Here is a 16,114-nt window from a genome sequence, read left to right as displayed (position 1 = left end):
GCAGTATTCACAGTGGGCAGAAACAACACAGATGTCTGCCAGTGGATGAATGGATGGACAACAAAGGTGATATGTCTGTACAGTGGAAGATGATTTGGCCATAAAAGAGCTGTCATTGCACCAAATCTATGAATGTATTAAAAACATTAAATTATACACTTAAAAAATTTATACTCAGGACCCAAACTGAAGCTCATTCACTAATCTCTAAGTGATTGGCCTACAGCTTATTCTCACTGTTACCTCTGGGAGAGTGTGAAGGAAAAAGTGGTGCGTTGGGAGGGCATGTTTTGACAGGGAGCCTTAAATCAAAGTACTAACGCTCTGCATACATTTTCAGCATCAGCCCATGGGTCTGCAATCAGGTTTGGGGTCTCCTGGAATAGCAGCTGACTGTCTCCGAAGGGAAGGCTCATCAGCTTTGCCTTAAAGCCATTATAATCTCCTTTCAAAGCTGTTCAACTTCGAATCTGCAAGGAAAGTCTTGCAGTTAACAAGACTGATTGTGAAATATTTATAAGCCCTAATATAGCATTTACTCTGCTGTTAAGATATGTTGATAGTGTTAAGATTAGCTCAGGGCAACACTGCGTCACAAGGATCGTGGCAGACTTAATACATATAAGGTTTTTCTCATCTCACCCTCAAACGTTCCTTCTGCCTTTTAAAGTAAATATTCCTCCCTTGGCATTCTTTGATACTCTTCCCTTCCTTCCATTCCACAGCTTCTGTACTTAATGCTGCTTCCCCTCCACCAGCTCAGATCATTCCAATGCATCTGAGGAGATCTCAGACTTTTAGAAAAGCGATTCTTGGAATGCCATCTGGCCAACCATTAGATGTGTCCAGACAGACACTTTGCGGATTATCTCCAGGAAGGAAGAAAAATAGAAGAGAGACTCAGAACTATTTATACTATTATACTGCAGGGTTTGGCCTGGAAAATAAGAAACTAGGGCTTTAAGGTTTTTGACTGAGTTTCTTCCTTCTTGTATTTCCTGAAGTTTAAATTATAACCATCTGTTCCAGAAGATATAAAAATCCTGAATTCCATCTTCTTCCACATTAACAGAATACTAACCCTTTGGGGAATCTTATGTTAATGGAGGTGCTCAATAATGACTATACTAAAATCACAGTGTAAAACAAGCACCAAGCTCATTACCTGTCTACCTCATTTGCCTCTTGAATCTAATGATGAAGGGGGCATCTATCTCCAAGATGTGTCTTCCGAGGTGAATGTTTGCCTGTGTGCTGACGCTGACAGGTTTTTCTGCTCCTCTGCTGATGGTGTTGAGGAAGAAGAGGATGATAATGGTGGTAGAAGCTCTCTTTCCTCCAGTTCTTATTAGAGGCCATTATCCATTTGGGCGTATTCTTTTACTCATTCTTAATTCTCAAAATATCCCCAAATCATTCCTAGTTGATTCAAAGGCATTTCACACTTGGTGATTAATTTATTTTGCTTTCATTTTTACAGCCTATCAGACACTATCTGTGTGAAAAACACCTCTCTAAAATTCACCATCTACAATGAATCGCATCCCGTTCCCCACTCTGTCACCCCACAGCCCCAATTTCGCGAGTAATTCTCGGTACCTTTCCAATAAGCTGGAGGGAAAACATGACATTACAGCTGCATAAATAACCTTTTCTGTGGCACAGAGACTCATTGTGTTCCTTTTAGTTAATGTGCTAGACTCCAATTTTCTCTCTCAATAGGCTTTCTCTATTCTTCTCTCAAAAACACTTTCCCTTCTTCTTCCCATTAATAAACCTTCATAGAACATCCACTGTTTTCTAAACACCGTACTGGGGACTGGAGATGGGGAGGTAAACAAAATCTGGTTTTTATCCCAGAGTAACCAAAATCCAATGTTAACAGGCCATGTGAACAAATACCTACAACACAATGAAACAAGAGCCTTAGGAGAAAAGAGTTGAATGGCAGGGAAGAGGAACGGCCTCCAGAGAACATAATCTACCATGGCTGATTTCCTAGTATTTGATGATGAATTTTTTCTCTTACCATTTCATGTACCTTCAAATCTCTGTTTTCAATGCTTATCTTTTTTCATCTTCTCTTATTATAACACTACCTTTTGGGATCTCACAGATAAATATAACCTTTTATTGCGTCAGTTGGATCTTTGGATTGGAAGCAAAGAGAAGGCTTTGGAGTGTGCGGTAACGCGGCATCTTGTTGGTGAAAACTCTTGCAGGCGTTGCTGGGAGCTGAGGCAGCCCCGCAGTGTCGCACACCCTCGCGGTAAATATGCCTCAGTGAGTCAGAAGGCACGGGGCGGTGGGGGGGAGTCTTCCCTCGAGCCACCAAGAGAAAAGAGAAAGAGAAGGTTTGGAAGGCTAGTGAGCTTATATTCACGTGTCCTTCTAGAGAACAGCAGGACACACTGATACAATTTAAGGACGGCGTCTCTGCCGAGGCGAGGCGTTTTTAAGAAGTAAAACGAAAAGCAAGTGATGCCGCTCAGCACAGCCCTCCTTTCTATTCGGACCCAAGGCCAAGGGCGAGGCCAAAACACGTTGTCTCAGAGCTGGAAGTAAGCAAATGCATTAAAGTGGTTGTCTGGGGGCCAGGAGATGGAGGGTGGCAAGAAAAGAGAGAAATGTATTAACTTGAGAAAGATCAGGGCACAGGAAATTTCTTTTTCTCTTGAGAAGGTAATCATGTTCTTGCCTCAGAGGAGTAGGTAACAGCTCATTTTGAGGGAAACTGAATGAATGGAATACTAGAAAGAATTTTCTGGAAAGTGTTTAAGGCTTGGCTGAATGAACAGCATGATCCACACTTGGGGTGAAAGGTCGTTGTTCCACGGTACCTGTGGGTACCTGAGGGTACCTGAGGGGTTTCAGTTTGAGAAGGAGTCTTTGCACCAACTGGGTGTTTCAAGTAATCTGGTGAGAGGCCTCTGGGAAAGAGCCAGTAAGCGTAACTATTTTTAAAAGTTAGTGTCAAAGGTGATGGGTGTGTCTGGACACAGCAAGCTCTCTGTCCCTTGGGGCCAACCATCCTTGGGGCCAGCCACCAGAGTGCTCGTATACTTGCGGTGAGAAGCCAAAAGGGGTGTTTCGCTGCAACCAGGAGCACATGCAGTTGGCTGGGGATGATCCCTAGAGGTTGAAAAGGGCAGAGATGCTTGGCCCCTGCCGCTTGGCAGCTGGCAGCTCTCCAACCTCAGCTGCGGGGCCAGCCCAGGCTGGGGCACTCTGCAGTCTCACGCCAGCTCCTGGGGACACTTACGCGGGTGGAGGCCCCATGGGACAGGAGGACACAAGAGCCAGAAGGCTTTGGGAAGCACCAGGAAGTCCTTGAATGCAACAGGCCATGAGACCTGAGAGCTGAGCTCCCGAGGAGGGACTTCCCATAACAACGCCAAAGAGATTTTGTCCACCCTGTGTTAGTGAGATATTTCCACCCTGGCTGTCCAGCATGGTGTCCCCAAGCTTGTCTGATTGCATGCTCCATCAATAAGGCATTCGAGCATGCATCCCTGTGTGCATTTCTTTACTTCTAAATTATAGACATAAACTCCTATATGGTATGCATATTATGAAGCAAACTCAAAAATAAAAATTACAGAAGAATGAAATAAAAACTAAGATATAAACAGAAATTCTGTTATTTCCTTCTGTTGGAGTTCCTTATGCATCCTATAGGGTACATAGGCCCACTTTGAAGGTCTCAAGAGGTGGTAGGAATCATCTGGTGGTGACTAGCTAAACAGTCCATTATCAAACCACTCTTCTTTCATCAGCATTTGTGACATCAGGAGCTTAGGTGATATTGGCTCAATTCTCACTCAAAAGTGTCATAGAAAAGTCACCAATTACCAAAGGAGTGAAGTGGTGTATGATTTAAGCTCACCACCATGCCCAGCGGATTAGATGTTGTTTCATATACAAATAAGCTCAGTCCTGACCTATAGACAAAGGAAATGAATGGAAAAGTTAGGGTAATAGCTGTGAACTCATTGGAAGAAATAAGGCCTGGAGAGTCATTATATATAATTTCTCAGGTTCTGCTTTCTCTTTCCATTACTCCTGAAAGGCACTTTAATGGTACTAATTACATCTCTCTATTAAGCGTTTTATCTGGTCCTCTATAATTAAATTGTGGTTATTAGGGACAAATATAAGAAGGCTGATTTTCCTCTGGTAGTTATTTCCAAAGGTTTGCTCAGTTTAAAAATCACTCCCTTTAAAAATTACTATGTCTAGTTTTGGAGTGTCCCATGAAATAGAAACATTGACATCTTTTTGAGTCTATCTCAAGTCATTATGATTCTTAGTTATTGAATTGAGTTCTAAAGAGTCATGTGCAATTACACATGAACTTTGCCAATGTTGCGCTAGTCTGTTATTTCTCAAAGTAGTAGTGGGATTTTAGAATGATTAAATTACTGTTAAGCTGTGGCCTCCTATTTTTCTTATGGACACAGTATGTGATGGTGGCGTCCTTGGCATCTACATAAGATAGCACCAAGATGTTATCTGTGCAAGTAACATGCTTACTGCTAAAGATTCAGGGAGAAGTTTTCAAAACATAATCAAGAGACAAAAGACATACCATTAAAATTTATTACAAAGTAGTTTGATAAATCACCATTCATTCACAGATCAAGCTCCCCGATGGTACAAATTTTGTTTAGTTCATTGTTATATCCCTAGTGCCTAAAATCATTCCCGGCACAGAAGAGGCCTTAGTGAATATTCGTGGAACGAGTTAATGAATTTATAGAAGACGCAAAGCCAAAACATTATTATCAATAGAGATCTATAAATTCGCCTAAGGAACAAAGAACAACTATCTTTGGGGGGGGAATATGTAAGTGAGATCATTATAATCTTTAAAAAATGAATGAATGAAACAGAAATGTTAATGAGAAATGAAACTTTAAAATTTCCTTTCGAACTATGCCCAAGGAAAGCTTGATTGTGGCCCAATGTTTAATATACACATTAGGAAGGGTAATATATTCTTATAATATGATAATTTTTCAAAAATTTCTAAAAATGCATCCGAACTAATATTATGCAAATTGTGGCTATGGGTTAGGATATCCTGGAGTAAAACTCTGTCAGAGAAGAGTGTGATTTGCCTCTGAGAGCTCCTGGACACAAGGGAAAGAGGAATGGCAGCCCCTCCTTTTTTTTTTTTTTTTTTTTTAAAGATTTATTTATTTATTTATTTGACAGAGATAGAGACAGCCAGCGAGAGAGGGAACACAAGCAGGGGGAGTGGGAGAGGAAGAAGCAGGCTCCTAGCGGAGGAGCCTGATGTGGGGCTCGATCCCATAATGCCGGGATCACGCCCTGAGCCGAAGGCAGATGCTTAACCGCTGTGCCACCCAGACGCCCCTGGCAGCCCCTCCTTGATAGATTTACATTGAGCACTGCAGGGGGCCCTGAGGCTACAGAGCAGACATTGAATTGGTCCAGAACTCAAAGATCTCATAATTAAGCAAAGCAGCAGGTGGGGGGGGGTGCTAGGCTTGTGTGAAAATGTAGATATATCTGCACAGACAGCTGGCTGGCTCTGGCACAGGAGCCCAGGACACGTGCACCCACGCATCTGAGTGGACCTGCCATACAAGGAAGGAGGGGAATGGCTTTCAAGGGACAATTGTGCCTGAAGCCATGCAACACACAGGATGGGCATGAGAAAGATGCATTAGTCTGCTCAGGCAACCATAACAGAAGAGCAGGCTGAGTGGCTTAGACAGCAGAAATTTACTTTCTCACAGTCTGGAGGCTGAAAGTCAGTGATCCAGGTGCTGGCAGGGTTGGTTTCCTCTGAGGCCTCGAACCGTGGCTGGCAGATGGCTGCTGTCTTGCTGCCTCTTCATGTGGTGGTGCCTCTGTGCACGCACAACTCTAGTGTCTATCTGTGTGTCCTGATCTCTCCTTCTTATGAGGACACCAGTCAGATGGAATTAGGGCCACCCTCAGGGTCTTATTTTAACTTAATCACCTCTTTTTAAAGACCCTATCTCCAAACACATCACAAATGGAGGTAGTGTGATAGAGCCTTCATTGTATGAATTTTATGGGGAAGACAATTTCAGCCTGTCACAGGGTGTAAGTTAGCAGTTCTCAAAGTGTGATGACATGGTCCCCTGGGTTTCTCCAAGGCACTCTCAGGAGGTCTGCAAACTCAGAATTATTGTCATAATAGTGCTAAATGTTAGTTGCTATTTTCACTGTGTTGCCATTTGCACTGATGCTACACAAGGGGGGGGGGTCAAACTGCTGCTGCCTTAATCCAAAGCATGGCCCTGGCCCCAGGCTGCACCAGCAGTCATGCATACTTCACTGCTGTCCATGGTAGGTTTAAAAAAAAAAAAAAAAAAAAAAAAGCCAGTTTTTTTTCCATAAGAATGTCCCTGGTAAAGCAGTATAAACTAGTAATTTTATTAAATCTTCACCTTTCCCTGTGTCTCTTGACTATTCTGTGTGATGAAACAAAGTGCACACAAAGCACTTCTACAGCCATCCAACGGCCATGGTGATGTCAAGGAAAAGCACTTGTACAGTTGTTTGAGTTGTGGACTGAACTAACTGTTTCTCCATGGAATACTCTTTTTACTTGGAAGAACTAACTGGCAACTAGGGTTATTCAGACTTGACTGCTTGGCAGACATTTTCTTGAAAATGAACCAAGTGAGCTTGTCACACTGAGGAAAAGCAACAGTATTTGTATTTGTTTCCTTTGAGCTTTTATAAGCAAAAATTAGATTTTAAAAAAATCTTGTATCAGGCATCATAAATTTGACAGCTTCCTAGTACTTAAAGACTTTTCAGATGAGATTGGCGCTGAAATTGTATAATGAAGTGGGCCAATATTTGGACGATCGCCACAACTCAGTGAACCAATATTTTCCAAATAGTCAATGCATGATGTTATAAAATTATGCACAGGCATGGATGAAAGATCCTTCCAAAGCGCGAGAAGGACCGATGGACTAATGCAACTGACTGGGGAAATTTCACTGATACAGTTTCAGATTCCACATTGCATCTAACCTTAAGAAACTGTTCTTGTCTACTTTTGATGAGGTTGCAAAGAAGAATATCCACAATTGTATGAAAAAGCTATGAAAATTCTCCTCTCTTTTCCAAACACATATCTGTACGAGGCCAGACTTTTCCCCCTACATACTTAAACTCAAACAACATATTACAACAGAGTGAATGCAGTAGCTGTGAGAAACCAGCTGTTTGATAGTAAAGAGATGTTAAGCCTGATATTGAAGAGATTTGCAAAAATGTAAAACAATGCCGCTTTTCTCACCAACTGTTTTTGGTTTTGGAAAATACAGCTATTCTTCATAAACATATGTAATTTATGTTAACTAATGGTGGATTTATTGCTTTTAAATGATTCAATCCTTTAAAAAATTATAGTACAGTAAACAACTATGGGGCTATAACTCACCTAAGCCAGAGCCCTTTGGAGTTCCAACAAATTTTAAGACTATAAAGAGGTCAGGGCACCTGGGTGGCTCAGTTGGCTAAGTGTCTGCTTTAGGCTCAGGTCATGATCTCAGGGTCCTGGAATGGAGCCCCACTCGGGCTCCATGCTCAGCGGGGAGCCTGCCTCTCCCTCTCCCTCTGCCCCTCCCCAACCCATGCACTCTCTCTCTCTCTGCCAGATAAATAAATAAAATCTTTAAAAAAAAAAAAAAGTATAAAGAGGTCTTATGGCCAAAAAGTTTGAGAACCACTACTGTAAAGATACAACTTCCCCCCAAAAAACAAGCTGTGGAATGTGTGGCCCTGATAGCAAAAGATGAACTGGAATTATAAGAAATTTAATTGAGCAAAGGCATCCACCAGGCTGCCGGCAGCACACAGCTGCCCACTGTGATGGGCTTCACAAACTGTGGACCTGGACGCGTGGGCCTGTTCAGATCTCCGATCTCTGTTATCAAGGTGTCTGCTACAAACCAGGAGCAGAGATGATTACATGCAGAGAATAACTGAGTATTAAAGAGATTAAATGAAAGCACGCCTGGGTGGCTTAGTCAGTTAAGTGTCTGCCTTCAGCTTGGGTCATGATCTCAGGGTCCTGGGATCAAGCTCCGTGTGGGTCTCCCTGCTCAGCAGGAAGTTTGCTTCTCCCTCCCCCTCTGCCCCTCCCCCCACACTTGTGCTCGCTTGCTCGCTCTCTCTCAAATAAATAAATAAAATCTTTAAAAAAATAAAATAAAAATAAAAAGCTTATATCAACATGTGCCGATGTGATCCAGGACTGGGGCTTTGGGCTAGGATGAGAAGAGGAAGCAAAGAGAGGACCAAAATCTACATACTGAGAAGTGGAAGATGCTTTTGATTAGAAAGAATAGGATGAAACTATGAAAGACTTGGAAAATTAAGGAACCGAACCAAAAGTAATCTTAAAATTTGAGCTGGAAGAGAACTTCAACATTATCGAGTTTCATGGTGCTATTTTAGGATGAGGAATTTAGATGAGGAATATCAGGCCCAGGGATAAGGTGACTTGCCCAAGGACAACATGTCAATTTGTGGTAGATGGGGCTCTTGATTCCCAGCAAAGACAGTCACTCATTCTTAACTCACACACGGAGATCAAATTGGGACCTGTTGCAATAAGTTACACAAGCCATTATAGCCCCTGGGTGTGAAGAGTGAGGTTCATTCCATTCCATTGCCTGGGGAATGATGACAGCACTGTTGCAGAAACATTCACCTGGAAGAGGAATGCAGGAAGACCTTGGAACTAGGTGTCTCAGTCCATTCAGGCTCCAATAACAAAGTACCATAGATTGGGTGACTTACAAGCAACAGATGTTTATCTCTCACAGTTCTGGAAGGGGGAAGTCCATGATCAAGGCGCTGGCAGCTTCCTCTTCTGATGAGGGTCTCCTTCTCAGTTTATAGACAGCCCTCTCCCTGTGTCCTGACGCGGCAGAAGAAAGGAGGGAGCTCTCTATGTCTCACAAAAGAGCCCTAGTCCAGTTCATGAAGCTCCATCCTCAGAACCTAATCGCCTCCCAAAGGCCTGCCTCCTTTTTTTTCTCTTCCAAATTTTTATTTAGATTCTAATTAGTAAACATCTAGTGTAATAATGGTTTCAGGAGCAGAATTTAGTGATTCACCGCTTACACATGACACCCAATACTCATCATAATAAGTGCCCTCCCTAATGCCCATCACCCATTCAGTCCATCCCCCACCCATCTCTCTTCATCAACCCTCAGTTTGTTCTCTATCATGAAGAGTCTCTTATGGTTTGCCTCCCTCTCTCTCTTTCCCCCCCTTACCCTATGTTCATCCATTTTGTTTCCTAAATTCCACATGTGAATGAAATCATATGGTATTTGTCTTTCTCTGACTTATTTCACTTAGCAGAATACACTGTAGTTTCATCCATGCTGTTGCAAATGGCAAGATTTCTGCTTTCTGGTGGCTGAGTAATATTCTGTTGTGTATATACACCGCATCTTCTTTATCCATTCATCAGTGGATGGACATTTGGGCTCTTTCCATAGTTGGCTATTGTTGATAATGCTGCTATAAACATTGGGGTGCCCATACTCCTTTGAATCTGTATTTTTGACCTAATCACCTCCCAAAGGCCCTGCCTCCTAATATCATCCCATTGGGGATTAGGATTTCAATATAAGAATTTGGGGGGAGACAAATACTCGGTCTATGGCACTAGGGTTAGACAGACGGTTGAAGTCCTTGACTCTGATACTGGCAGTGGGACTGGAGAGGAAGGGTTAAATCTGAAACACAGGAATTAGTGACAGGTTGGAAATTGAGGTACAGCCTCAGAAGCACTCAAAAATGACCTCCAAGGCTTCTAGTCTCCAGTGTTTGAAGCTTAGCTGTTTTCTGATTGCACCTTGTTCAACAACTGGTTATAATTCTTCATACACCTCACAACAATTTTTTTTTTCAGTTAAATTCCACAAAAATATATTGCCTTCTCCCTCCATTTTTGTTTTTCTCCTAAATTGCTTCCTGTTATTTGACCTACGGTACCATCTATATCACTAAGAATGTCCATAGGACAGTTACACATCAATGAGATGAAGAATTAAGATAAATTGTCAGTTAATTTAAAGAAGAGTACTTTGCATGAATGTTTCATGAAGGCTTCTGGGGAAGGCAGTGGGCTGGCTCTTCCGAGTGGTTGCCAACCCCCCCCCCCACGCTGATGTCTGCTTTGGCGATAACATCACGGGGATCCTTAAGTGAAAACAAAGGAAAACCTTTGTTTATATCTAACATCACCAAAGCTGTATTGCAGAGTAATCAACTGGTGGAAAGGGTGCTCTAGAATGAGAGCTAGGATTCTCTTCATGCAAACTGCTGCACTTTTTATTCTAATGCTGACAAAATGCGCTGCACTCATTATTGCTTTGCATTTTGTAACATTTATAAACCTTATTTTGGATACAAATAATGTATGGAATGTCCAGAATGCAGCACTACTACTGGAGATTAGGAAGGCTGTGTGGTAAAGAACTTTTTAAAATCTATGCTGATGTCCTGGGCTTATTTCTCAGTAGAAGATTCGATGTAGATTGCAGTAATGGTTTCATGCTTTTATACAGTATCTTGGTAAACGCAATATATCTCCCTTGTCCCAAGCACTGAGTTCAGAAGTTTGCTCTCGAATGCACTGTTCAGGATAGTGGCCACCAGCTATGTGTGGCTCTTCAAACTTAAACTTGCATCAAGTAGAGTGACATAAGATTTCCAGTTCGGTGCCTCCTTCTCAACCAGCCGCTTTTCCCGTGCTCAGCACTTCACATGGCTAATGACGCCATATTGGAGCGGCAGCTATAGAATATTTCTCTTGTTGCCGGAAGCTCTATCAAACAGTAGTTATCTAGAACATAATCTGTGGTTTTCATTTTTTAAAATATGGCTGTAGATCATACCTGACTTTTAAAGAACATTAGTAATTTGAAAAACTGATTGCATAAAAAAATGAGTTTTGGTTTTGGAATTCTGTTTACAAATTCATGTTTTTAAAGTAATTAAAACGAATACCACCCAAAGCATGTATTTGCAGAGCAGCTTTCTTCCAAGTTGCTTATTCTCCCGTGCCAACATTCATTTATTCATTCACAAAATATTTACTGAGTGCCTTCTGTGTGCCAGACACTCTTCTGGGCTCTGGAACAACATGAATAAATGCCTGGCCTCACTAAGCTTACGTCGTGCCCAGTGGGATGAGAGGCAAACATTATTTCTGTTTTCAGGGCCATACACAAAGGTATTATGTGCCAAACCAGTGAACAAAATGAGAATATTCCAGTTCCTACTTTGTTGCTCATTGAGAAGTCATAGAAAGAGGCAAATATTAAGAATATAACTTCTGGGGCACCTGGGTGGCTCAGTCAGTTAAGCATCCAACGCTTGATTTCAACTCAGGTCCTGAGTTGAGATTAACTCGCTCAGGATTGTGAGATTGAGTCCCACGTTGGGCTCTGCTGGGTGTGCAGCCTGACTGGGGATTCTCTCTCCCCCTCTAATTCTGCCCCTCCCCCTGCTCTCTCCCTTCTAAAAAAAAAAAAATCATTGAGTTCCTGATCTCTCTCTTCTCTGCTAAGGAAAGTATGTAAAACTTGTAAATAAAGGGTTTGCTCTGTTAGAAAAAAAAATAGAATGTAACTTCTGATTTTAAACGATATTCTCATCATCAAAAACAAGCCTCGCAAAAAATGTTAATATATTATTTCTGGGGGCGCCTGGGTGGCTCAGTCATTATGTGTCTGCCTTCGGCCCAGGGCGTGATCCCAGGGTCCTGGGATCGAGCCCTGTGTCAGGCTCCCTGTTCCGCTGGGAGCCTGCTTCTTCCTCTCCCACTCCCCCTGCCTGTGTTCCCTCTCTCGCTGGCTGTGTCTCTCTCTGTCAAATAAATAAATAAAATCTTAAAAAAATATATTATTTCTGCAAAACCATGTTTGCCCAACAAAGCGTGGGAAGAACTTATACACAATTTCCAATGTCACCATCTTCCTTCATGGAATCAGAGTATCTACAGTTGGAAGTTGTTTTAGCTTCTTCTGTTCCAGCTTTCCCCCTACAACATCCAGCCAAGAGCCGTTTATCTCTAACTGAGCACTTCGGGCAGCAGAAAGCTCACTGACTTAGCAGGCAGCTAAATTTTCATCAGTCCCAAGTTTCTTTAATATTAGTATTAGAATTAGTGTTAGGACTACAGTATCACATATCCATAGTTCAAAGTTTAGAAATAACAGATAAAAACAAAAAATGTTAAATTAGTTGTATTCCTGCAACCCAGAGAGATAACCACCATCAGCATTTTGATATATACTCTTCACGAATTTCTGTCTCTATCTCTCTGCACACACACAAATATATTCCTATTAAATTAAAATTATGCCATTTGTATCCTGCTTTTTCTATTTAACCATATGGTACAAACATATTTTCATTCAAATAAGTGAATAAGTGAATAAGCACCATTTTAACAGCTATATAATATTCCATTCAATGAAAATAGATATACGTGAATATCTAGAGAGATCATGATTTATGTAGAAATTTCACATTGTTTGAAATGTTTCATTATTATAACCAGTATTGTGTTGAACATCCATGTACACATATCTTTGTGATGCTGATAAATTTCAACAAACAAAGTCTAGAAACGAGACTCTAGATTCTAGAGTCAAAGGTTCTACACATATTTAAGACTTTCATACATATTACCAAATTCTCTCCCAGAGAAATCGTGTCTGTACCCTCATTCCAGCAGCAGCAAAAATGTCCAGCTCCCAAAGCCCTAGCCCATGATACTGTTCTTGAGAGAACTTCACCTTTCCTCTATTTTTCACTCATTGGTTCCCAGCTTGCTCCTGGGACAAACTTTCTAGTGTTTGAGTAAAACCATCATGTCCTGCAGAGTCTCCTCCTTTTTAGACTTAATATCTCTCCAATATGGATTAATAAATTATTGTCAACCTGGCACCTGCAGCATCGATAGTTCTGTCCTTGATCTTTTACGGCTCAACATTCTAATAGATGACTTGGAGGAATCTATGAAAAGCTCGCTTGCAGATTCTGTTCAACATTTATTTAGTGCCTACCAGATGCCAGGCGTGATGTCTTGTTCTTAGGACATAAATACAGATGAGCTCTCTTCCCAGCCCTGGAGGAGCTCTTGGAACCATCCAGGTGGAGAAGTGTATGATGTGGCTCGACCTAGTGATTTCCAAAATGGCACGTGTGGTAAATAATATCTGTGACACAGGGCACTAGACATCCCTGTCCCTTTCACAGGGCTACAGCACACCGACTGGGAGACTCTGCTCTAGTCAACAGTGTGTCGGGTCCTGTTCTCCAGAACAGTGCCACAGAAATCATTTTTTGAAGCGTCACACCCTTTCCCCCAGGATGGCCACAGCAGAAGCTTGTTTCCAATACACTGGGACACACGTGTCCTCTAGCTCAACTCTGGCTCTCCCTCCTTGATTGTTTATTTTCTCTGATTTCCCAAGAGACATTTTGATTGGCGAATACAAAACCAAATGCATTTTGAAGAGTTTTAGGACCCAAACACATTAACCTTAAAGGAGATAAGCTGCTTCAAATCCTTTTGGGACGGGAACTAAGCAGGGCATAAATACGCAAGACAGTAATTCCAAAAGTCTGCTGTGAATTATAAATTAGGCTGGGGACAGAGAAGGGAATGCTCCAAGCTCTCAAACATCCAGCACTTCATGATTGGCAGATAATTCTGTTACTAAGAATTACGAATACTAATCCAGAACTTTCTTCCACTGCGATCAGCTCTCCCCTGTGTCCTACTTCCTCCAGCGCCATAACAGCCTCATTCACTTTATCCTCAGAGAGTGGGCATGCTGTGCTCCTCAGGAAACCCTCAGGTCTGACAGGACTTGGCACAAGAGGCAGTCCCCCCCCCCCGCCCTGCTGTGGGCCTCCTGGTCAGATGTCCTGGTAGAGCCAGAAGGACCTAGAAAATATGCTGTGCTTTGAACTGTGGGGTGTTGGATGCCAAAATCAACTGCCCTTCTTCCCAGAGAAGTACAATCAACCTGTGATTTGAAGAGTGAAATAGCGAAGGATGCCTTGTTCTAGTGCAGATTTATATGCGTTCATCTTTGGCTCGGTGCCTGATGTTTGACTTGATGGCAAGTGGGTGATTGGAACAGAACAGTGGATCTTGCTTCTTGCGTGTCTTATGAACCATGTCCCAGTTACAGGAGTTCAAGGAATGGACCAGAGCTGGCTCTGCCTTCTTACTCTCCTTTCCAGAATTCTGTGGCTCAAGGGGACAGAAACAGTGTGCCTGCCCTCGTTCCACACTGGGTCACCACCATATGGGGTTACCAGCATTCTAGGTCTTCATTTGCCAAGTCCAATTCTGTTCATAGTCTTCACCAACAGCCACCCCCTCGCCCACGCCTGGTCCTAGAGGTGTCCACACCAGCAGTGTGTCAGAACCCACTCAGAGTGACAGCAAGAGGGAAAGGCTGTGCAGTCCCCAGAAATGGGCTGTAGGCTGTTTGGGCAGGGAATTCTGAGGCCCTGGCTACCTGGAGCATGGTTTGGAAAGAGGGAGTGCTGAGCAAGGAGTAGGCAAGACCTCTTAGCCTGTGGGCTCCTTGTCCTGTGAGGAGGGGCTCGTGTGAAGGAGACAGGCCCGGCACAGGGGTGCCTCTCGTTTGGGTCTGGGGGCCATACTGCACACATAACCACACACACAGACTCTCTCTCTCCCTTCGTTCCTTCCTCCTCCTCCTCTTTTTTTATTTCAATTTTTATTGATATAATTATAGATTTTTACCATGAAATGATTATAGTTACAATCACATCAAAAGATAATAAGAAATAGTACAGAATGTGGATGTGTTGACTGTAGTGTCTATAGACGTATTTGAAAGATCGTTTTTGGAGCAAACCAAGAAAAGAAATAGGGGTAAGCCATGGTCAGGAGGAGGGAATCTTAAATAGGAACCTGTCATCCATGTCATGATGAAGTTACATATCTGTCAAGGAAGGAGGACATGTCATTTGACAGTTTGTTAGCTTGATTTATAACTTTTAAATATGCAGACACATGGCATGTGACCTCCCGTTGCGCCTGTGCCTCCCAGGCCTGTCAAGGTCAGAGGCAGGCCTAGGACAGGAGAGACATTCATTCCTAAATTAATGACCCCTAGAGATAGTCCACAGATTCTGTAACGTAACTAGAGTAGCCAGTGAGGCCCCAGGAAATGTCCTGTCCCTCCCTCGGGGCACCTGTAAGACTGAGGCAGCCAAAGGAAGGAGCATGGTAGGAGTTTTGGGGGTGATGTGTGGAAAATTGGGGTTTGGGAAAAGATCCTTTTAGTGCAACTGAAATCAAGAACTCTGTTCCCTTGGGATAAATGATCCATGTTCTGTGAACTTGTCCCTTTCTCTGCTTGATTGTTTGCTTCTTTGTTCTTATTCTTTTGAGATTTCCCTTAACATCCCAGCAAAATTCCACACGAGGAGCTCCTCTGTGTCTTGGCCGAGCTGAGAGGCCAGGGGGCCCCAGGCCTGTGGGCTTGACTAGCTGGTAAGCTCAGAGCCCTGGGGCAGGATGTGGCGGGTAGAGCCAGGGAAGGTTATGTGACCTCTGCTTCATTGCCCTTCATAGGGCCAACTGAGGACCCAGCAGCTGTAGGAAGGCATGGCCTGCTCCTGTCCCACCCTAGTGCCCAGTGTGTGTGCTCAGACAGTGTCTGTTGAATGAATAAACAAATGTCTTCATCCACCCCGGTACACAAGGTAAACACTTGATAAATTGTTGAGTTAAAGACATATTTTTAAGCATTTTCATTAATGAGGGATTACTAATAATTAACAAGGAAATAAGAATAACACAACGTATTATGATTATATAAATATGTAAACATACTGATAATGACATTAAAATATAATTAATACTTATTAACTTAGTTAAAATTTAAATAGTAAATAATAAAGTATTTGGACTACCTGATTGAATTTATTTGAACTAGATTTACTCTTGGAAAGTTTGATCATTTTGTCTAAAGACAGAGAGAAGAAAAATTGTTACGTTACTGAATGGAAAACA

The sequence above is a fragment of the Ursus americanus genome, chromosome 19, assembly GCF_024610735.1.
Source record: "Ursus americanus isolate L20-20 chromosome 19, mUrsAme1.1.p, whole genome shotgun sequence".
Classification (NCBI taxonomy): Eukaryota; Metazoa; Chordata; class Mammalia; order Carnivora; family Ursidae; genus Ursus; species Ursus americanus.
The sequence above is the reverse complement of the archived record's forward strand: the minus strand, read 5'-3'. Positions refer to the sequence as shown.